The 23,975-nt window shown below is 40.8% G+C and overlaps 1 protein-coding gene across 1 annotated transcript in view; it reads right to left on the reverse strand.

Annotated features, from left to right (window-relative positions):
* Positions 1 to 23,975, reverse strand: part of FMN2 (formin 2) — a 159,134-nt gene that overhangs the window by 44,439 nt on the left and 90,720 nt on the right. The gene's annotated exons all lie outside the window — the stretch shown is intronic.

Here is a 23,975-nt window from a genome sequence, read left to right on the forward strand (position 1 = left end):
CTCTATTAGACAGTGTAAGCCTAGCAGGTCAGAATTAAACATAGAGGGACCACATAAAGCAGATGCCAGAATAAAGACTCCCTGAGTGAGTCTGGGAAAATTCTACTTTCCACCATACACAGGACTCAGAGAATGAAAGACAACAACATCTGGGCCTTTTAGACTGGATTTGAACTTTCCTAGATTTAAGAGACTAGATCTGTTAGAGTGCCTGAAGAACTATGGATGGAGGTTTGTGACACTGTACAGGAGACAGGGTTCAAGACCATCCCCATGGAAAAGAAATGCAAAAAAGCAAAATGGCTGTCTGGGGAGGCCTTACAAATAGCTGTGAAGAGAAGCGAAGCGAAAAGCAAAGGAGAAAAGGAAAGATATAAGCATCTGAATGCAGAGTTCCAGAGAACAGTAAGGAGAGATAAGAAAGCTTTCCTCAGCGATCAATACAAAGAAATAGAGGAAAACAATGGAATGGGAAAGACTAGAGACCTCTTCAAGAAAATTAGAGATACCAAGGGAACATTTCGTGCAAAGACTGGCTCGGTAAAGGACAGAAATGGTATGGACCTAACAGAAGCAGAAGATATTAAGAAGAGGTGGCAAGGATACACAGAAGAACTGTACAAAAAAGATCTTCACGACCCAGATAATCACGATGGTGTGATCACTCACCTAGAGCCAGACATCCTGGAATGTGAAGTCCAGTGGGCCTTAGAAAGCATCACTACGAACAAAGCTAGTGGAGGTGATGGAATTCCAGTTGAGCTATTCCAAATCCTGAAAGATGATGCTGTGACAGTGCTGCACTCAATATGCCAGCAAATTTGGAAAACTCAGCAGTGGCCACAGGACTGGAAAAGGTCAGTTTTCATTCCAATCCCAAAGAAAGGCAATGCCAAAGAATGCTCAAACTACCGCACAATTGCACTCATCTCACATGCTAGTAAAGTAATGCTCAAAATTCTCCAATCCAGGCTTCAGCAATACGTGAACCGTGAACTTTCTGATGTTCAAGCTGGTTTTAGAAAAGGCAGAGGAACCAGAGATCAAATTGCCAGCATCCGCTGGATCATCAAAAAAGCAAGAGAGTTCCAGAAAAACATCTATTTCTGCTTTATTGACATGCCAAAGCCTTTGACTGTGTGGATCACAATAAACTGTGGAAAATTCTGAAAGAGATGAGAATACCAGACCACCTGACCTGCCTCTTGAGAAACCTATATGCAGGTTAGGAAGCAACAGTTAGAACTGGACATGGAACAACAGACTGGTTCCAAATAGGAAAAGGAGTATGTCAAGGCTGTATATCGTCACCCTGCTTATTTAACTTATATGCAGAGTACATCATGAGAAACACTGGGTTGGAGGAAGCACAAGTTGGAATCAAGATTGCCAGGAGAAATATCAATAACCTCAGATATGCAGATGACACCACCCTTATGGCAGAAAGTGAAGAGGAACTTAAAAAGCCTCTTGATGAAAGTGAAAAAGGAGAGTGAAAAAGTTGGCTTAAAGCTCAACATTCAGAAAATGAAGATCATGGCATCTGGTCCCATCACTTCATGGGAAATAGATAGGGAAACAGTAGAAACAGTGTCAGACTTTATTTTTGGGGACTCCAAAATCACTGCAGATGGTGACTGCAGCCATGAAATTAAAAGATGCTTACTCCTTGGAAGAAAGTTATGACCAACCTAGATAGCATATTCAAAAGCAGAGACATTACTTTGCCAACAAAGGTCCATCTAGTCAAGGCTATGGCTTTTCCAGTGGTCATGTATGATGTGAGAGTTGGACTGTGAAGAAAGCTGAGTGCCAAAGAATTGATGCTTTTGAATTGTGGTGTTGGAGAAGACTCTTGAAAGTCCCTTGGACTGCAAGGAGATCCAACCAGTCTATTCTAAAAGAGATCAGTCCTGGGTGTTCTTTGGAAGGAGTGATGCTAAAGCTGAAACTCCAGTACTTTGGCCACCTCATGCGAAGAGTTGACTCATTGGAAAAGACTCTGATGCTGGGAGGGATTGGGGGCAGGAGGAGAAGGGGATGACAGAGGATGAGATGGCTGGATGGCATCATCAACTCAATGGACGTGAGTTTGAGTGAACTCCGTGAGTTGGTGATGGACAGGGAGGCCTGGCGTGCTGCAATTCATGGGGTTGCAAAGAGTCAGACACGACTGAGTGACTGAACTGGACTGAACTGATTGAATAAATGTGGCTCACACCATTTGCTGACTACAAAATCTAACCCAAATGAGGCTACTGATACATAGAGAAATTTAAATGTCTTTTTTTTAACTTGACAGAAATCATATACTTGATCTTTTTTAAAAATTTCAATTTCAGCATTGAAATAGTAGAAAGCAAGTAATTCACGATAATGTCAAGTCTCAGCTACAAACACGGCCTCCAGCAAAGTGGATGCATCTCTACACAGTCTTATAACCTGCCCCTGAGATGTCCTCTGAGCATTTTCCTCTGAAACAGGGAACACCACCCGCCGTGACGGCCCATCTGACAGTACCTTTGGAAGGAGCCTCACGTTGACAACAGTCAGTTCTCTCTCCTCAGACACACTGCTTGGCCCCTACATCTTTTATTTTTGTCCTCTTCAAAGTTTTAGCCTTTCCCCAATATCATTTCATCTCTCTCCACTGTCACTGAGGAAACAGCATTTCTCAGTGTCTTTAGGTGGGACTCTTAATTGTTTCTCTGGGTTCTCGCCGCCAAATGCCACCTGACCTATAAACAGTCTCTCTGAGGTCTGTCTCCTGCTTTATTCTCTGCAGCTCTTCTCTCTGTTCTAACCTAATATCCACAGCCTTTGGAAGGGCCCCACGTGTTGACCTTGTGGGCAGCTTATGGTTATGAGTCCTGTGTCTTTCACTACTTCCTGAGCATCTCTACTTGGGAGCCTCCCTCCTCCTCCAACTCAACAGGACCAAATTCCAACCCATTCATTCAACAAAACTAAGGACTCTGTGGCAGGTACCATGTTTAAGAACTTATGCTGCAAAGTCCTCTTCAGCTTGGAAACAGAAGCTCTGTGTTTCAGCTGGTCCATGGCTGGCTGTTGACACAGCATTTTTCACAGCCTACTTCACACTGAGGTGTGGCCATCAGACCATCTTACAGGTGATGGAGTGTAGGGAGCGATAAAGCACAGTGAAGCACAGCCGCAGGAAGGAATCTTGTCTCCACTTCCTCGTCCCTTCTCTCGGGCTCTAAGGCAGAGTTAAGGAACTGAGCCACCTGGCCATAAAAAACTCTGGGGATACTGAGACAACAAGAGCCAGAAAATGAATAACAATCTGGTGGAATGGAGCCACCTACCTCCCAGACATTCATGTGCCTAGACACTTCTCTGAAAGAGTAAAATTAACTTTCCATCCTTTGTAAATCACGGGAGAGGCAGCCAGACCAATACTGTAACTCCTACACCCACCAAGCAAAGGCATCCTGCAGGCATGGGGGGATTGGGTACCCTCATGACCAAGAAGGTGGAAAAAGTAAGCAACCCTTCTGCAGCTGGAGACCACCACTGTCCTTGGTGGAGACCTGGACTCAGTTCTGGATCTGATCACACAATGAGGCTTCTGTATTTCCTCAGTTTCCCTTCCTCTCTTTCTCCCCTGTCCTCTAGGGCAGGTTCTTATCTCTTCCAAAGAGTACAAGAGGCTTCTGCCCCCAGGACCCCACTCCCACTCCTGGACTCACAGCCTGTAAATGCTCCTTTGTTGTTCCTCCTTCACAAACACTGAATGGCTCCTTGCTTTTCTGTTCTGTTTCCCACTGTCAATAGCACTGACTCTGATCTCTAGACAAGAGTGTCCCAGCATCACCCCCCACCTCTCACACAAGTCTCAAGACTGACTTAAGGCCCTCTTCCTGCTGTTATCAGACCATACAGTCTCCTCCCATCATATACAAACTTTGAAGTAATTGTCAGGGTAACTCTCACTGAAACACAAGCACAGCTGGATAGAGACTCTCATGTCATGTACCCCAGCCACTGGCACAGGACAGGTATGCAAAAGCCTCAGCAAATTCCTTCCGAATATGAATCTTGCTATGACCAACCTAGACAACATAATAAAAAGCAGAGACATTACTTTGTCAACAAAGGTCCATCTTGTCAAAGCTATGGTTTTTCCAGTAGTCATGTATGGATGTGAGAGTTGGACCATAAAGAAAGCTGAGCACTGAAGAGTTGATGCTTTTAAACTTTGGTGTTGGAGAAGACTCTTGAGAGTCCCCTGGACTGCAAGGAGATCAAGCCAGTCCATCCTTAAGGAAATCAGTCCTGAATATTCATTGGAAGGACTGATGCTAAAGCTGAAACTCCAATACTTAGGCCACCTGATGCAAAGAACTGGCTCAATGGAAAAGACCCTGATGCTGGGAAAGATTGAAGGCAGGAGAAGAGGATGACAGAGGATGAGAGAGTTGGATGGAATCACCGACTCAATGGACAAGAGTTTGAGCAAACTCTGGGAGTTGGTAATGGACAGGGAAGCCTGGCATGCTGCAGTCCTTGGGGTTGCAAAGAGTAGGACATGACTGAGCGACTGAACTGAATTAAACCACCATGTTTTCTCGGAAGCCCCCAACCTCAACAAACAACTCCCACCTTTGGTAGAGACCAGAGTCACCTCAGTAGCTTCCTAAACAAATGTTCTTACTTTGTAGTCTGAAAATAATTTTTTCTCTAGGATGGAGCCCTGGAATGTACATTTACCAAAAAAACTCCACAGCTAATGCCAATGCTCATATAGGAATCACTGAAAAATACAGTTGCCTCTGAACAACATGGGTTGGAATATCGGTGTTTTTTCAATAGTAAACCCAACAGCACCACAGGACCCAGTGGGTTGAATCCAGGGGCACAGATGGTTGACTATAAGTTACACCTGGATTTTCAACTGCTTAGAAGTTGGTACCCCCAACCTCTCCTTTAAGTGTCAACTGTATTCAAATAACAATTGAGCTATGATCTTACAACTAAACTTGACTCAAACACTGAAAAGAATTTATACAACTTGCCTCAGAGTCTTGTCAAGACACAGTTGAAAGCTGATGGGAACTCCACTTATTATTTAAGTAGCCAAAACAACACATAATTATCTCATCAGTCAACCATGGAGTCTGCCATTAATGCAGTGAAGTATGCACTTTACCTACGTCATGTGAAAAGTGACATAAGAAAGCTGATGCCTCAAAGGCTCCACGTTAAATATCCAATACACAGACAGCCTGTAAAGTTCCTCACAATCTGGAACACACTAGAGACAGAAACTACCTAACTAGCTCGTGGTCTAAATGCACAGTCAGGATCAGGGCTTTGTTTCCTAATTGCTAGTCATGGAGAGGGCAGTGCTTTCCTCTCAGTTGCTGGCATTGGCCCTGCTGAAAACTGAATACTGGCTCAGATGGATGCATGGTCAGAGCCAATGAGGCAGACCCTCCCCTAAGGAGGGGAGAAGATGGAATAGAGGGAAATTCCAGAGCAGAGTCACAGAACACAAACACTGCTGTTCTCACCCCATGTCAGGATACAAGAGGGATACCAAGAGCTGGAGAAGCCAACATGCAAAAAGCAGCCCTGAACCCGCAAATGAGCAAGTGATGAGAGGACATGGGCAGACATGAAACAGTGAAGCTGAACTGAGCCAGAGGCGTAGGCTAGAGGGATGTGGGGAGGGGAAAATCCCCACACTCAGGGTTTCCAGCGCGCTGGCCTGCGTGTCGGTAGGAGGTCTGTACTTCAGTCCATGTCTCCAACTAAATTAGCAGCCATGTAACTGCACAATTTCTCCAGCCAATGGATCTCAATTGTCCTACCTGTAAAGTATACAGTCTATATGCAATATTCCCATTGTTTGAGACAATCAAACATGTAATGTAAACTATTTTTAAAGTATAAGATATCTTGCAAATAGGCACTAGTGTTAACTTACTAATTTAAAAACAAGCAATTATATTTCACAATGCTGCACAAGCACTTAAGCTTATTCCAACAAGAAGACAACAGGCAATAACAGAAAGTAATAAGGAATACTTATTATCATTAATAAGGACTATATATATATATTAATATATATATTAATAAGGAATAAACCAAATGAAGTTCGGTAAATGCCACAGTTAAGAAAGAACAACCCAACACATTGACTAATCTATAAAACGCTGTTTCTCTAAGGACTCTCTAGACACACTGTTGGTTATTCCACAGCTTTGATTTGGATTCAATTTTTTTTTTTTTTACTTTGGAAAGATATGGTTATTTCTAGAGTTTGACTTGATGAGAACCTGGAACCAGGAGCCTTCTCTGTATTGCTTGTACTATTTCATGAAAACAGCAGACACTAAATCTTACCTAGTCTACACTCAAAAGTGAAAGATGCTTATATGGGATTTTGCAGAGCAAGAGATGATAAGGTTTTCTTATTGCACACACGAGCAGGGACAACTCCCCTTCTACTCATACCATCTCCTTCTCCAATGGTTGTCAAGCCTCACGGGAGGATGCCCAGCCTCCAGGGCATCAGAGCAGACTCCCAAGGCCCTTCAGGTCACAGGAGGCATGGACACTCCATGCCCAGCAGTAATTTGCATGGAAATGTGAACTAATTTCTCTTGGATAAACACATATAGGAGCAATACTAGGATAAGACTGTATATATGTTAAACTAGCATTTACTACTGGTTTTCCATAGTTGTTATCCTTGTTTGGAACTTCAGCAGACTAATGAAATGAACAAAGAAAACTTCATACTTTTCAATAACATTCGTAAAGCTTTATGAAGACAGATGTGACCAAAAAATAAATATCTCAGAATAAAACCACAGGATTAAATAAGTCACCCAGTAACCTCTAAAGCAGTCAGGTGTTTTGGAAAGTGTTACACATGTCACTGGCATCCACAGAAGCACACACATGAAGGACACACAACACTAAGAGATTCACCAAATAAGTTTTCTTTTCTTTACCCATGACCATTAGCAAAGCATTAGAAGCAGAAGGATATAGAAATACAGCTTTAGACATATTTCAAGTATCCACAAAACTACTGAATGCATTTCTAGTGGACAGCTAAATTATATCACCATTACTGTCAGCTGCATACAGATATTGATTAAAAGTAATTTTAAATGATCGGTAAGAATAAAACATTCTTAGAAAGCACTATTGGCAAGTCATTACTGCTGGATTAGATTTTTCCAGCCAATTCATTCTGTGTCTCTCCTAGAATCTATGGGTAACGTGTTCATAGAAGATAAACTAAATCAGATCAAAGTAATAAAGAAACGAGTCTTTTTTTTTTTTTTTTTAGATTTCAGAGACTCTGCCTGCAGGGCAGGAGACACAGGAGATGTGGGTTCAACCCTTGGCTTAGGAAGATGCCCAGGAGGAAAAATGGCAACCCATTCCAGTATTCTTGCTGGGAAAATCTCATGGACAGAGGAGCCTGGTGGGCTACAGTCCATGGGGTCACCTAAAGTCGGATACAAGTAAGCATGCACACATACATTAGAAGTCAAATAAATAGAATTTCAGCATCAGATGCTATTTGGGATTATGAAGGTTTTTTTCTCCCAGCTCAGCATCACTCTCTTGATTTTAGGGCAGGAAGAAGGCAGACACTCAGGTATCCTTTGGAATTCTTTCTCACAAAGTCCAGGCTTATTCCCCAATCTTCTTGTCCTACCCTATGGAGATTAAGTACGAAGTTCAGCACTTCACAGACAGTATTCAATAAAGAATCATGCACTGAATTAATGCCACGTGAAATCTGGTTATCCTCCTGCTCCTTTGAAATCCTCTACATCATCGAACAATGATTTCACCTCAGGGGAAGCCGTGGGGTACACCCAGTAAGGGACTCTATCCCCAAGACAGCCAGCTGGGGTATTTCATTTGTCTATTTCTAAAAATCCAGAGACAGGAAAAGATACTGAAAATGCAGAGTGGTAAACAAAGCTTGACAACCATACCTCAGGGCAAGAAAATGATAATGGGGTTCCAGAGGCACGAAAGCCCACGGTCTGTACAAAGGGCTGAGCCGGGGGTCACCCACAGCTGACGTGCACAGCTGAGCAGACTGACCTGAGTGACTCTTGTAAAAACCCCTGAACATTTGCTAAGTTGATGGTGATTTGTCTGATTATACCTGATAATTACCTGCTCAAGAGTCATGCATCAGCAGAGACCATCAACAGTCACATAAATGGATTAAAGCTTATGAAAAGAGAATTGTTTTTCCAGCTCTCAAATAATTTTTTGGTTTTATGATACAAGACCCAAGATTCAAACCCCAGTGCCTCCCAAGACTGGCCCCATTTGTCTATAAGACAACACCCCTCCAACCTCAGCTGCTCCTAACAGAAGCAGCACTGAACTTGCTGGAGACGTGGAAAGAAGTGTCACTTTCAACTTTCTAAGGCACTTTTGGGAAGTTAAGCCCAAAGTACCAAACAAGAAGAAAATGAAACCCCTGAAAGAAAGCTCTAGAACAGTTTGCTGTATATATGGCCTTTCCAAAAAACCTAACAATTAGGAAACACACCACCTTTAAGGCTGGTAATGAGACCATACCATGTGTTACTGTGTCAGGGGCTGGAGTAACTGTAAAGGCCTGGCTAGATCTCCTGAAGACTCTCTATAGAGGGTGGGTGGGGCCAGTGAGGAAAGCGGAAAATCTGTTTTGGGGTAGTCACTTGAACGGAAATCATTCTTCTATCAATGGAACCAAGTGGTTCCGAAAAACTTGCACTAAAGCCGTGCAAAAAAGGCATAACTCCCAACAGGACCTCACACCTGACTTTCACAGTGGCTCATGTGTGGGCTAAATCTGTGTGGGCTTGTATCACGAACCCTCATCCCTTATGAGCATCTCACAACTAGCACAGCACAGGCTGATCCTACACCAGAAACAGCCTGACGGGGGAAAAGGGAGGCGTCTGACACATGACATAACAGACATGAGTAACCTGAAGTAGTAAGAATATAGACACATTAAAAAGAGAAAATGTGAATAATCAGGAGCAACTAATGATTAAGGCACCAGCTTTCTGGGCAGGATCCTTTCTGCCATCCCATTCTTTGTTTTCTGACACTGGGGAGGGAGTGAGAGCAGAGATGAGTCCTTATTCTTAGAGAGAACAGCTGACTTCTGTCACCTGAAGACAGGAAAACCTTAAGGCTCACTGATGGAAGGTTATGTACCTAACAAATCAGTCACTCATCTAAATGAAAAGATGCTTTTAAAAGAAGAGCAAATGAGTATAAGAGCTGTTTTACAAATACACACTTTTTTACTTCTCAGATTGCTGCCCCAATGTAGAAGCTCCTCTATTCCATCAGGCAAAGATGACAGCCAAGCCTGGGTCCTCAGGGTGTGTAAGGAGACACCCCAGGACAGTAAGGTATCATCCTTGACTCACTGCAAGAGCTCAGGCATCCTCTTTTTTTCCCTTTCTGATTTTGGAACTGGAAGCCAAAAACTAGTATCTAAAGTACAGGTAGGAAAGAGAATGATTCCAGTTTTACAACTGGTTTGATAGAACATGACTAGGGGGATACGGTCAGGAAGCTGGTAAGGGAGTGAGTGACTCCCTGTTTTCTCAGAAGGACCGCAGGGAAAAGAGGAGTTTTCATCTGATTCAACATGTTTCTAATTATAACTTATCCACAGGGAGATGGATACACATGTATCTTTTTTGGTAAGGACAGAAGGTTTTCACACACCTAAAATTGCAGTCATGGTTATAGTCCAATATCACAATAATAATAAGCATGACATATGTTTCCTTGTGATAGAAAAGAAACGACATGCAAACTCAGACCTGATTTGGGCTCAAAGAGACACAAACTGGCATCTTCACATACAAGGCTCACGTCACTCACCCTTCCAAGGTCTCTTTCCCTTTCTTCTACAATGGGTTCCCTTTTTCTGGAAGTTCTCTACACCCTTGGAATCTTCTCCAACAGAACTTCTGCCCAGTGTGTAAAATGTCTTTGGCCCTCCTCACCTTTTCCTCCTCTTTTCAGGGGTCATCGGGAAGAAGGTTAAAGATCGTGGTGAGGGGAGGGGGTTCAGTGCCACCTGAGGAGGTTGTTAATGCAAAAAAGATTTAATAATTTGTATCAATTTTTTTCTGTCCCCCCCCTTTTTTTTGTTTTGTCCCCACAAAAAATCCAGATGATACTATGGGTGAGAGGGTAGTCTGACCGGGATAAATGAAAAAGAATGAACCTACTGTGTTGTCACAGCTACCAATCAGTTTAAAACCACCTTATCCGTGAAAAGGATTCAGGGGAGAAATGAATTCACGTACTGGAGCAATCCCATCCCCACCGACATTTATCTCATCCCTTTGAAAGACTGCCTTACATACACCCCAAACTTGAATAAAGAAAATATGAAACACATACATTATCACCAGGAGGCATCACAACATTGTCAGGAACCCATTTCCAAAGTTCCAGATGATAGCAGTGTGCTATGTTCAAGAAGATCTGCTCTTTGCCTCCGGTTCTTTGTACGAAAATACAGAAAGAGAGAGGCACAATGCTCTGCTTTTACCCCTAATTAGTAAGGAGTATGGGTCTTACTTCCTCTAAGATTACGTTACTGGCTTTTCAGAATAAAAAGTATATTTTTCAATTGTTAACCTTTCTGTGAACCTTAGGGCAAGTCTTCAAAAAGATAATGTATTATTCTCTTCAAATAACTTTTGTGTAGTTAAAAAATAACAATCTTAGCAAGAGAGATGGTTTCAAATACTTTGAGAAGAAAATTTACAAAGAAGATAGACCTATACTCATTAGTTTTCTAGTAATGAGCTTATTAAGTGCCTATTAAAGTTGAATCAATGATAAAAGGTGAGCAATATATAAGCCTCTGAAAACTTAAAACAGATTACATTTTTAAGATGCAATTTCAGGGTAAGTAAACATACAGAAAAGACAAAATTAATATATGTGGAAAACAGCAAGACTGCAGTAAGCTGAGTAACAAAGACAGTGACGACAAGGACAGAATCTGGATCCGTAGTCCTGGGTGGCCCAGGGCAGCTGTGTGAGAAGGGGAAATGGTCTGGTTACTAAAACAAGGCAGTGGAATCCATAACCTCAACAATGGCAAATGTAATTTATGAAGCTGGATCAAGATAAACAGTGTATGCGTGCTGAGTCACTTCTGCTGCTGCTGCTGCTAAGTCGCTTCAGTCGTGTCCGACTCTATGCGACCCCATAGACGGCAGCCCACCAGGCTCCCCTGTCCCTGGGATTCTCCAGGCAAGAACACTGGAGTGGGTTGCCATTTCCTTCTCCATGAGTCACTTCAGTCATGTTTGATTCTTTGTGACCCCATAGATTATAGTCTGCCAGGCTCTTCTGTCCATGGAGTTCTCCAGGCAAGAATACTGGAGTGGGCTGCCATTTCCTCCTCCAGGGGAATCTTCCCAACCCAGGGATTGAGCCCACATCTCTTGTGTATTCTGCATTGGAGGGTGGGTTTGTTAGCACGAGCACCACCTGGAAAGCGAGGAATCTGAGTCTCCTGCATCGCAGGCAGATTCTTTACTGTCGGAGCTACAGGGAATTCCCGGGACGCCAGAGGGCAAACTAAAAGTAAACAACAAATCACTGTTCGGTATGAGTTGTGTGTTAAATACCCTTTCTGTAATTTTGCATTTGGGTCCAGTACCTGAAATGCTCATTTACCTCAACATGGAATACAGGAAAGGGTGCAGATTCTTGAACAACGTGAATTGTAAGTACAGTTAAGATAGCCATGCTCATCCCTTAGACACATCAGCAGTTCCCATGGCCCTGATAAAAAGAGGTCTATAGATACATGAAAAAAATTTTGGAAGTGGAATAAACTGAAACCATGCTGTCATTGGATTTTCTTTGTGGGTATTTTATAAAGATCAGACTTTGACTGGGGAGGGAGGTGGAAGAGGGGTTCAGGATGGGGAACACATGTATACCCATGGCTGATTCGTGTCAATGTACAGCAAAAACCACCACAATATTGTAAAGTAATTAGCCTCCAATTAAAATAAATAAATTAATTTTTTAAAAAAGATCAGACTTTGAAATAAAAACAAGCTTTAGGGACTTCGCTGGTGATCCATAGGCTAAGACTCCAAGCTCCCAATTCAGGGGTCCCAGGTTCAATCCATGGTCAGGGAACTAGATCCCACATTTCAGTTAAGAGTTTGCAAGCCACAACTTAAGAGCCTGTGTGCCACCACTAAGACCAGGCATGGCCAGATAAATAAATATTTAAAAACAAACTTCAGCCATACTTGGTAGAAAATGGGGGAAATATTTCTTATCTTTTTAAAAGGGGTAATTTGGTTAGGTCTTACATTTGGGCTGCTTTGCATTTTAGGGAAGACTTAATCGGGAATCCAAAAAGACATTGCTTCTACTTTGTTTTTGGAATTGAGTCCTCTCCGACATTGCTTCTATTTTGTTTTTGGAATTGAGTCCTCTCCATCTACTTGCTTTTTATGCAGCAATAATCAAAAGCAAGCTGGCATTACTATAATATGAAAGCTTGTACTTAACAAAATCAACCAAGTGTATCTGGCATTGCCAGGGTAACACTGAAACTTAACTTTCAAAACAACAACAAAATGTTACTTTTTCTCCCCTCACCAGTTCAAAGATGGAGACTTGTTCCACTTTTATGGAGCCCTATCCAGTACTTTGGCCACCTCATGCGAAGAGTTGACTCATTGGAAAAGACTCTGATGCTGGGAGGGATTGGGGGCAGGAGAAGGGGACGACAGAGGATGAGATGGCTGGATGGCATCAATGACTCGATGGACATGAGTCTGAGTGAACTCTGGGAGTTGGTGATGGACAGGGAGGCCTGGTGTGCTGCGATTCGTGGGGTGGCAAAGAGTTGGACATGACTGAGTGACTGAACTGAACTGAACTGAACTGATGCTGATCTGGGCTTCAAGAAGTTTGTCTCAACTCAAATTCTAGCTTCCAATGTTGCTTAAAAGCAAGCTTGTTTCATTTTTTGGCACTGGAAAGAAATCAGGAGAAATTCCATCCTAATTAAGAAAAATTAAAATATTATTTATAACACTAATTGATAAAACTACAGAGAATGTTAGTAAAAGGGGCCACAAGTAAAGCCACCAACATTATGTAGAAAAGTAAAAAAAAGATTCTTTGTGTGTACTCAGAGCTAAGAAATTATAAAGAATCACCTGCCTATGTTTTGTGAAGTTTTAATTACATTAGAATAAATTCATGAGAAAAAATATACAAAACCACCCATTATGATCACCTTGCAGATCAAAGAAAAACCTTGTCTCCATTCCTACCAACATACACTTGAAAACACAGTGGTTTTTATGACTGTACAGGAAATGGTGATAAGAAAACGTGCCTGACTTCTGCCAAGCTGTGGCTGACCACGGTCCTTGCACACTCTTCTTTCTGCTTTTATTCAAGTTCACAGATACCACTCTCAGTACTTTTTCCAATAAATTCTGGGTGGTAATGTTTATCCTGGGTGTGCACGCAAGCTAAGTCACTTCAGTCATGTAGGATTCTTTGTGACCTCATGGACTATAGCCCGCCAGGCTCCTCTGTCCACGGGTTTCTCCAGGCAACAAAACTGGAATGGGTTGTCATGCCCTTTTCCAGGGGATCCTCTTGACCCAGGGATCGAACCCACATCTCTTATGTCTCCAGCGTTGATAGGTGGGTTCTTTACCACTAGTGCCACCTGGGAGCCTCATGTTTATGCTAGAGCTTCCTAAAACGTTTCCTGCAACTTGATATTTTGAAGTCACTTTTCCTACCTAGTTAAAATGTATCAGTTATGAAAGAATAGGCATTTTGTTCACTTAGTCCTGGCACAATGTCATAGAAAACAATTTAGTACAACCACCAAACTTATATTTTTTTGATTTGGAGGCTAAACATATATTAACAGTACAATGGTACTATAATTAGCAGCACATTAAGTCCCACTTCTTCTATGGAGGCATCATTAAGAAATCAGCAGTTTGGGGTCTGATTTCACTTTCTTCATGTGTGTAAAGGGTAAGAGATGACAGTTTCCAGGAGTACATCAGTCTTCATGCATCATGCACATGGTGGGGGGGCTGTTACTGAAGGGGCCAGGAGAGCCAATCTTAGTTTATGCACTGAAGTTTAGGTTTAATGATGCAAATCTCCTTTGCCACATGTCTGCTCAATATACAAGTTAAGAACACACAGGGACTTAGATTTTGCTCTCAATCCTCTTTCATATGTAAGGACTTGAAAAAAAAAGTCTTTTGAAGCTTCCACTGGTACAGGCAGTAATCCAGTTTACAGTCAGAGTTAAGGTGGACCATAAAGAAGGCTGCGTGCTGAAGAATTGATGCTTTCAAACTGCGGGACTGGAGACTACTGAGAGTCCCTTGGACTGAGAGGAGATCAAACCAGTCAGTCCTAAAGGAAATCAACCCTGAATACGCACTGGAAGGACTGATGCTGAAACTGAAGCTCTAATACTTTGGCTACCTGATGCAAAGAGCCGACTCATTAGAAAAGACCCTGATGCTGGGAAAGACTGAAGGCAGGAGGAGAAGGAGATGACAGAGGATGAAATGGTTGGATGGCATCACCGACTCAACAGACAAGAGTTTGAGCAAGGACAAGGAAGCCTGGTGTGCTACAGTCCATAGGGTCATAAAGAGTTGGACACAACTTAGTGACTGAACAACAACAAACCAATAGTGGACATAACCTTCATAAACACGGCAGATGCATCCTCTGGGGGCTCTGTTACTGTCCCAGAGTGTTCAAGGGAAGGTCAGTGGGTTTCCTAGAGGGCTTTTCATTATATTCCCAGGGCCCATGTTCCTAAAGAGAAAAATCACAGTCCATATCTTTAGTAGCTTCATCAAAGGAAGAAAGAGATAAATTTCTCCTTCAGAGATAGATAAAATTGTTTTGCTCTGTAAGTTAAAAACAAGCTTACACTTTTGACAATACACTTTCAGGGAGGTTTACCTTTAAAAGTTTTTAAGCTTAAAAAATTATCGTTTATCCAGAAAATTATAGCCTGACATGATTATTCTATGGGTAACTGGAGCTACCTGAAAAATATTTTGCTTTTTCATGTGTGCTTGTGTGTGTGAAGTTGCTTCAGTCATGTCTGACTCTTTGTGACCCTAAGGACTACAGTCCTCCAGGCTCCTCTATCCATGGGATTCTCCAGGCGAGAATACTGGAGTACTTTTTCATAAAACTAGATTTTTACTGGTAGTTACATAAATAGATAGATCAGTGGTGGGACTACTCACAGAAATCTAGAGCTGCGGCTTCCCAGACCCTCGACACAGCAATTACTGTCTTTCCTTTAGGGTCCAGCCATCCTAGTGCGTGCAAAGGTGTGCCACACGGTGGCTGTGAATCTCATTTCGATTCACATCTTTGCTGATCTTTCAATCAGGCTGTGTTGTTTTCACTTCACCGAGCTGTAAGAGTTTATCACATACTCAGGATATTAACCTCTGATCAGATATCACTTACAAATACTTTCTCCCATTTGACGGGTTTTTAAATTTTCTTGTTTATTTTCATTGTTTCCAGTACAGATATAGTTCATCTTGATGTTGTCCAACTTTTTATATTTTTCTCATCATATGTGCTTTTGGAGTCTATCTAAGAAACCACTACACAACCCACGGTCATGAAGATCGACTATGTTTTCTCCTGAGTTTCATAGTTTTAGCTCTTATGTTTATGATCCATTTTGAGTTAATTTTTGTTCATGGTAGAGGTTAAGAGGTAGAAATTAATTTTTTGCATGTGGATGTCCAGTTGTCTCAGCACCACTTGTAGAAAAATCTTTTCCTTTGCTCTTGAAATGTCTCACTACCATTGTCAAAAATCAATAACTCTGTCATTATTTCTGGGCTCTTAATTCTCCTCCACTGACAAACAGTCTATCCATATACCCAAGCCACACTGTCTGTGGTCACCGTGCCTGTGTAATCACTGTGAAACCAGGAGGTGTAAGTCCTTCAACTGTATTCTCCAAGATTCTTCTGAATATTCTGGACCCCTTGCATCTTCACATGATTTTGCAAGATCTGCTTGTCAGTTTCTGGGAGATTTAAAGGTAGTTGGGACATTGTCTAGAACTGTGTTCTATAATCTGGGGAACAATTTGGTGGTGTCTTCTATAAATACAGTGTGTCATTCTGTTTATTGGATCCACCTTAGCTTTCTTTGGGGGTCTTCTCACTTTCAGTGTATAAGTCTTACACTTCTTTTGTTAAATTTAGACCCAAGTGTTTTACTTTCTTGATGCTATTATAAAGGAAACTATCTATATAATTACATTTTCACAGCGTTAATTGCTAGTGTCTAGAAATAGAATTTATTTTTGTACACTGACTTTATATCTTGTTCAGTCTTCTTGAATTTCTTTATTACTTTTCTTTCCCCCCACAAGTGGATTTTTTTAGGTTTTTTTTCCATGTAAAAGACCATGTCAGCTACAAAGAGAACATAGTTTCAGTTCTTCCATCCCAATCTAGATGTCATTTACATATTTCCTTTTCTTGCCCAACTGCCCTGACAAGAGCCTCTAACAGACTGTTAAACAGAAGTGGTGAAAATGGACACCTTCCTCTCCTTCCAGATCTCAGGACAAAAGTATTCAGTCTTCCACGTGAGCTGTGGGTTTTTCAAAGACACTCCCCAGCAGGTTGAGGAAGTTCCCTTCTATGCCCAGTTTGCTGAGTGTTTCTATCACGAAAAGCCGCAGGATTTTGTCAAATGTTCCTTTTGCATCTATTGAGATGTTCATAGGGCTTTGATCCTTTATGTTGTATATTACAATAAGTGATTTCCATATATGTAATCTCGGATTCTTAGGGTGAATCCCATTGGCCATGACATATAATCTTTTATATATGTTGCTGGATTCCATTTGGCAGCATTTGGAGACAATTTATGTCTGTATTTGTAAAGGATACTGGTCTGTACTTTATTCTGTGATGAGTCTGCCTGATTATGATAGCAAAATGGTCTCACAGAATAAGACGGGATGTGTTCCTCCTATTTCATTTTTTTAAATTAATTTTATTTTTAAACTTTACAATGTTGTATTAGTTTTGCCAAATATCGAAATGAATCCGCCACAGGTATACCTGTGTTCCCCATCCTGAACCCTCCTCCCTCATCCCTCCCCATACTCTCCCTCTGGGTCGTCCCAGTGCACCAGCCCCAAGCATCCAGTATCGTGCATCGAACCTGGACTGACGACTCGTTTCATACATGATATTATATATGTTTCAATGCTATTCTCCCAAATCTCCCCACCCTCTCCTTCTCCCACAGAGTCCATAAGACTGATCCATACATCAGTGTCTCCCCTGCTGTTTCGTACACAGGGTTATTGCTACCATCCTTCTAAATTCCATATATATGCATTAGTATACTGTATTGGTGTTTTTCTTTCTGGCTTACTTCACTCTGTATAATAGGTTCCAGTTTCATCCATCTCATTAGAACTGATTCAAATGTATTCTTTTTAATGGCTGAGTAATACTCCATTGTGTATATGTACCACAGCTTTCTTATCCATTCATCTGCTGATGGACATCTAGGTGGCTTCCATGTCCTGGCTATTATAAACAGTGCTGCGATGAACATTGGGGTACACGTGTCTCTTTTCCTTCTGGTTTCCTCAGTGTGTATGCCCAGCAGTGGGATTGCTGGATCATAAGGCAGTTCTATTTCCAGTTTTTAAGGAATCTCCACATTGTTCTCCATAGTGGCTGAACTAGTTTGCATTCCATTTTTAAAAAAAGTTTGTGAATGATCAGTGGTAATTCTTCAAATGTCTGATATAATTCACCAGTGAAACCACATGGGGCTGAGCTTTTCTTTGTGAGTAGTTTTTGGGGGGGTTGTTTTGTCTTTTACTAGTTAAGTCTCTACTTTCTATAAACCTATTCAGACTTTCTATTTCTTCCTAAGTCAGTTATTTTTTTTAAGAATCTATCCATTTCATCTAATTTAACTAATGTGTTGTCATATGATTATTCACAGTACTTATCCTATTTTATTTCATTAGGTCTGTAGTCTATATCTGATATCTTTTTTTTCCTGATTTTAGTAAGTTGAATCTTTGTATTTTTAATGGTCCAGCTGAAGGTCTGTCAATTTTGTTATGTTCTCAGAGAATCAATTTTTGGTTACATTTACTTTCTCTATTATTTTTTATTCTGTTTCATTTATTTCCACTCTAGTGTTTATTATTTCCTTCTTTCTACTTGCTTCAGGCTTACTTGGCTTTTCCTTTTTAGTTTATTAAGGTGGAAGGCAAGATTGATTTCAGATTTTTAAAATAAGATATTTATAGCTATAAATTTTTCTAAGCACTGATTTTGTTGCATAGTATTAAATATATTTATCATAATAAATATAAATATGCATTACATATAAAATATGTATTAAGTATATATTTTATAGAGTATAAAAATTTAATATATTATGATATCATTTATACTGATCTTGAAGTATTTTGTATTTTTTATTGTGATTTCTTTTTTAAATCATTTGTAACTTGAGTTTAGTATTTACAGATCTGAAAATTCCCCCAAATTTCTTTGTTATTGCTTTCTAATTTAATTCCATTATGACCAGAAACCATACTTGGTCTTTCAATAGTTTTAAGTTTATTAAGGCATTGAGCTCAAGTTTATAAAGGCTTGCTTTTGTGTGTCCTAGCACATGGTCCATCCTAGAGAACATTCTGTGTTTGTCTGAGCAGTATGTTTGTTCTGCTGATTGGGTGCAACGCTCCATTCTCTTAAATCTAGTCTGTTTATGCTGTTGTCCAAGCCTTCTAGTTCCTTGTTAACTTTCTGCTTAACTTTTAAACTTTTATTGACCTATTTTTGGCTGTGTTGGGTCTTCATTGCTGTGCACAGGCTTTCTCTAGTTGCGGCGAGTGGGGGCTACTCTCTAGTGGCACATGGGATTCTCATTGCAAAGGCTTGTCTTGTTGCAGAGCACAGGCTCTAGAGTGTGCAGGCTTCAGCAGCTGCAGATTGCAGGCTCCAGAGAGAAAGCACAGTGGTAGTTGTACACAGGCTTAGCTGCCCCACAGCACATGGGATCTTCCCAGTCCTGGAATCAAACCAGTATCCCCTACACTGCAAGGCAGAACTTAAGCACTGGACCACCAGGGAAGCCCTGCTTAACTTTCCATCCATTACTGAAAGTGGGCTATTAAACTGTTCACATATTATTGATTTCTCCTTTAAATTCTGTCCGTTTTTTCTTCATGTATTGTGGGACACTGTTGATAGATGCCTGTGTGTAGAAATCTTCCTGGTAGATTGATTCTTTTATTATTATGGCATGTCCCTCTTTATTTCTACTAACATTTTTAAAGTCTATATTATCTGATATCAGTACAGCTACTCCAGCTCTTTTATGGTTGGTTAAAGTTGTTCTTTTTACTTTCAACATATTTATATCTTTGAATCTGAAGTGTGTCTCTTATATACTTAGATTTCTTTTTATCCAACCTGATAATGTCTGCCTTTTGAGTGGATTGTTTAATACCTTGACGTTAATGTTATTATCCATATGGCTGAACTTACAACTGCTATTTTTCATTGTGTTTTCTATATATCTTGAGTATTTTCTGTTCCTCTATTCTTCCCTTATTGTTTTCTTTTCTAATGGATGGATTTCTATCTTAGTGGTTGTTCAAGGGCTTACAATATCTATTTTAAATATCAGAATTTATATTTATATTGACTTAATTCCAGAAATATAGGAACTTTACTCCTCTATAGCTCCATTCACTCCCCACCTTTTTACATTACTACTGTTATAATCATAGAAGTTGGGAGGAGAGAGATACATTTCTATTGTTACATTAAGCTACTCATTTACCCTTTATTGTTCTCTTCACTCTTTTCTATAGATGCACACCCCACACGGTGTCACTCTCTGACTGCAATACAGCTTCTGTTTCTACTAGTTTCCTTGTTCTCAAATATATTCCATTTCTAGATGTCACAGGCTCAATAGCATACATACTGTTTTATGCAGTTATTTTAAAGTCAGTCAGAAGAATCAAGGAGAAGAAGCACACAACTATATTATATTTTATATAGATGAAAACTGTGTTGTGTGTGCACGTGCGTGTCTTCTGTAATTTACCTTCACATTGAAGAACACCCTTTAGTGTCAGAAGGCAGGTCTGTCAGCAACTAATTCTCCCAGTTTTGTTTCTCTGAGGATGCCTCTATTGCACTTTCATTTATGGACACTTGTTTTGCTGGATGTAAGGTCTTGGTTTGCTGCTTTCATTTCAGTATCTGAATGTCGCCGCACTGCCTTTTGGCCTCTGTTACTTCTTGATAAGCTTGCTTCTGATATTCCTGGGGTTTCCTTCTATGTGATGAGTTATTTCTCTCTCACTGCTTTCCAGATTCTTCCTTTATCTTTGGCTTTCAACATTTTGACTAAGATATACAAAGAGATCTGTTTGTATTTGCCTACTTGAAGTTCACTAAATTTAGATGTGTACATTAGTGTTTTTTTTTAAATCAAATTTAGGAACTTTTCACCCTTATAATTTCATATATTTTTTCCTATACCTTTTTCTTCCTCCTTTCCTTCTGATACATTTCATGTACATTGATAACTTAATGATACCCCACATTTTTCTGAAGTTTTTACTTCCTTATTTTCTGTTTTTTCAGACTACAAAATCTCTACTAATTTATCTTCAAGTTGACTGACAGTTTTTTCTGCCATCTGCCAGAAACCAACTGTTTGACCACTTAGTGCTTTTTTCTCATTTTGATTATTGTACTTTTCAACTCCAGAATTTTAAAATAATTTCCCTTTACTGGCATTCTCAATTTAATGAGACAATATCATCATATATTCCTTTATTTTTTAGAAATCATTTTCTTCAGTTTTCTGGAGACATTTAAAATGGTGCTTTGAAATCCATTTCTGTTGGATACAACATCTGGGTCCCTGTGAAAGAAGTTCCTGTTGCCTGTTTGTTTGTATCTATTATGTGGATCACACTTTTGTGCTTCTCTGTATGTCTCATTTGGGTTTCCCAGGTGGTTCACTGGCAAAGAATCGACCTGCCAAGCAGGAAACATGGGTTCGATCCCTGGGCCAGGAAGATCCCCTAGAGAAGGAAACGGCAACCCACTCCAGTATTGTTGCCTGGGAAGTCCCATGGGCAGACAGGCCTGACAGGCTATTCTCCATGGGTTTGCAAAGAGTCGGACGTGACCTAGCGACTAAAACAGCAAACAACATGTCTCATTTACTGCTGTTGAAAACTGGACATTTCAGATACCATATTAGGAGCTCTGGGGACACCTGTCTCTTCCTGGCCCCAGAACTTACTGTCTTTGTGTTTGCTTGTTCATTTGCTCAGTGACTTGGCTGTACTGCCTTGGGGAAGTCTGTCCCTGAGGCAATGTGCAGCCTGACCTTACTGCACACGCTCTTCTTCTCTAAAGCAAAAGCTAAAGAGTGTGCTTCTGCTCCTTTAACCACTTAAAGCTCTCCTGTTAACCATTTTGTGGGTGAGAGACATTTACAGAATTTCTCCCTACACTGAGCAGGGAACTAGTAACTTTGATTTTCTCTAATCATTCCTGAGAAGGTGCAGCCTGGGGCATGCACACAGCTTTCTGATTGCCAAGCATAACTGACTTTATTTTTAAGCCTGGCTTAGGATTCTTCCCCAGGTAATGTTTGCACAAAGGTGTGTTTAAGAGTCTCGTGCAATGAAGATTCCACTTGGTTCTGATGAATCTGTATGAGGTTTGGGGACACTGTTCAAGTACCCTGTGTCCTTGCCCTGATGGCTCCTGAGCAGAGGCAACGTGCACGGCCTTTGCGACCTCTAGAGCTGACTGTGATCCCCAGACAGCCCTTCTCAGATGCTTTCTTAGTTCTCCATGCTTGCCTGAAACAGAGCTTCTGCAAGAGGACTGAAGAAAGTAGAAATGCTGGCTTCCTGCCTCCCCCAGGGCAGAGCCACAGTCACAGACAGAGCCTTGGGTGCACACACCCTGTGGTAGGAATAGAGCCGCTCAGGGCTCGGACCCCGCGGGTCTGAGTTTCAGGAAATTTTCTTGAGTGGGTGTTTCTCCATCTCCTCTATGTCCTGAGGACAGTTTCCAGAGACTTTAGATAAGTATTTCCGTTACAATTCTCGCCAGTTAAATTGTTGTTTTACTGGAAGAGGACCTACCAAGCTGCTTGTCTGTCTGTCCAGAAGGTCCAACTTCAAAGAGATTTTTAACATGATTTTTCAAATGGAGTTTCAAGTTACAAGTTTAGTAATTTTAAAAATTCACTTATTAACATAACCAAAAATAGGCAGATATGTTAGATATTTTCCATTATGAACACAGTTTTGAAAAAGAAACATACATTTATTTATTTCTTGCTGTTGTTCAGTCAATAAGTCGTGTCCGACTCTTTGCGACCCCATGGACTACAGCATGCCGGGCTTCCCTGTCTTTCACTATCTCCCAGAGTTTGCTCAAATTCATGGCCATGGAGTTGGTGATGCTATCTAACCATCTCATCCTCTGCTGCCCTCTTCTCCTTTTGCATTCAACCTTCCCCAGCATTAGTGTCTCTTAAGTTTTAAATTAAAGAAACACTAGAGATACCAACAAGAACGTTAATTTTTCTTGTAAGTCTTAAATTTGTGTCCCCAAATAATGGGGAACATTTTTCAGCTTAGGTCACAGGAAGTACCCTGGGAACAATCAGTCTACTGTCAGCAGCATCACTTCTGCTCTCTTGGGTAGCCCAGAATCCTGTTGCTGTCCATGGTACAGAAACATACATTCCACTATGTAGCACCAAGACAACAAAATTAACTTCAGGCCTAACTTATCTCAGTTCTCACTCATATGTCCAATGAGAAAAATCTAAAGACTTGCTGGAGGATGAGAAGGACACACAATCAGTGATGGGAAATGACTGTCAACAGCCCACACCCACAGCCCTGAAACTGCCAGACAGGAGCTTCTTGAACACAGAAGCCTGCTGCTCTATTGCCCGATTTCCTAGGGTTTTAAACAAGATGCAAGGTTAATCCTTGCTCATGGAACAAGGATTCAACACGTATTCCTCTGTACAAGACCAACTTCCAGCCTCATCTCCTCTCACAGCCACAACCTAAGTCCAGAAATTCACACTATTCAAGAGTCCTGATTGCAGACAGTGTCCACTGTGAGAACTGGTCAGTGCTGGCTATCGAGGGATGCCTCCAAGGACCTCTGTGCTCTCCCTGGCATGGCTGCCACATGTCTCTGCTGTACTCCTAGCTCCAATGGATAAACTCTGTTCCCATTGGGTCAAGAAAGGCTGCAAAGCTGAACATAACTGGTGTCCCTGCTTCCCTTCAGGTTCCTGTGTTCTCCACACCTGATAAAACACTCTCCCATCATCTGATCAAAAAGTCTTACTTAGGCATAGATGAGTTTTAGTTTCCCACAGATAATCATAAAACATAATGTGAATCTTAAGTATATTTTCCAAACCCTTTTTTCAATGTTGATGTATCATAATAAACACTCCAGCAGTTAAAACTTAATACCCTTTTCTAATATATCTAGACCAACAAAATCTTAATATCATCATAGTATATAAATACAAAGTCCCAAAGAATTAAACTTCAACATCATGATTAAATCTTCACAATTCAAAGGACAGTCAAATATAATTTTCCTAGTATATCTAGCAAGGTCATGGATCATTAGCCTAATTATATTTCCTTTTTATTATTTCATTTGGCATTCTGTTTATCTTTTAGCCATCTGTTTAGAAATGCAAAAATAATATTTTGACTAAAAGAAAACTTTTAAAAATAAGTTATTATTGTTGCATTCTTTGAATTGACTGGGTATGCTCTACAAATA

This window comes from Bos mutus, chromosome X (assembly GCF_027580195.1).
Source record: "Bos mutus isolate GX-2022 chromosome X, NWIPB_WYAK_1.1, whole genome shotgun sequence".
Taxonomy (NCBI): domain Eukaryota; kingdom Metazoa; phylum Chordata; class Mammalia; order Artiodactyla; family Bovidae; genus Bos; species Bos mutus.